A 965-nucleotide genomic window follows, 5' to 3' on the forward strand; every position below is an offset into this window, starting at 1 on the left:
GGAAGACTCCACCAGCACAAACTGAATGTGTGAGAGTTTGTGTACAGCACACTGGAGCTCATTAAAAGTAGACTTAACATTTCCCAATTGTTTCAGGTAGTGCCAATAAAAGGTTTGTCCCCTATAACTTAGAGCAGAGCCTCAGAGGAATGTTTCAACATATCTGGTGGATTCATGACATGAAGAACTGAGGAACTACTCAGTGTCAGTCTCTTCAGTCTTACGGCTGTACAGTGATATCTCTCATGTCATGGAGCTTTCGGAAGTGTGTCATTATACAGGCTGTACCCTGCCACTGCCATGTGACATGTTATTAACTCACTCATTCATTTAAGTCACTCTGTGTTGTTGCCATGTAATCCTTCAGCAGAGAAACCCTGGAGATGTCCTGGGCCCAGGAGCAGTTACACCCAGCTCTAGGTGTACGAAGTAAGGTGTAGTTCTCCCTCTGTGCCTGGACTGTACCTGTCCTACCCAGACTATACTGTCCCTGGACTGTACCTGTTCTACCTGGATTGTACCTGTCCTACCCAGACTATACTGTCCCTGGACTGTACCTGTTCTACCTGGACTGTACCTGTCCTACCCAGACTATACTGTCCCTGGACTGTACCTGTTCTACCTGGACTGTACCTGTCCTACCCAGACTATACTGTCCCTGGACTGTACCTGTTCTACCTGGACTGTACCTGTCCTACCCAGACTATACTGTCCCTGGACTGTACCTGTTCTACCTGGGCTATACCTGGACTGTACATGAAAACAAACACCCCTGAACACCTGTGAAAGACTGAACTCTGCTGAGCGACACACCTGTGCTCGGTCAGTTCTGCTCACTGGACCAGGAAGCTGGTCTAACACATGGACCCAGTATCGTCCAGCAGAGCAGCGGTGATCTGTTGCTGAGATGAAGACTGATCAGTCTTTACAACTGATCAATAATCAAATAAAGTTTTATTGCATTT

General features: G+C 47.2%; 1 protein-coding gene across 2 annotated transcripts in view; it reads right to left on the reverse strand.

The window, feature by feature from the left end:
- The window catches only part of shtn1 (shootin 1), a 34,841-nt gene that overhangs the window by 14,356 nt on the left and 19,520 nt on the right, over positions 1-965 (reverse strand). The gene's annotated exons all lie outside the window — the stretch shown is intronic.

This window comes from Seriola lalandi, unplaced genomic scaffold (genome assembly GCF_002814215.2).
Source record: "Seriola lalandi dorsalis isolate HSWRI2012SDOR001 ecotype SW California unplaced genomic scaffold, Sedor1 jcf7180002054907, whole genome shotgun sequence".
Taxonomy (NCBI): domain Eukaryota; kingdom Metazoa; phylum Chordata; class Actinopteri; order Carangiformes; family Carangidae; genus Seriola; species Seriola lalandi.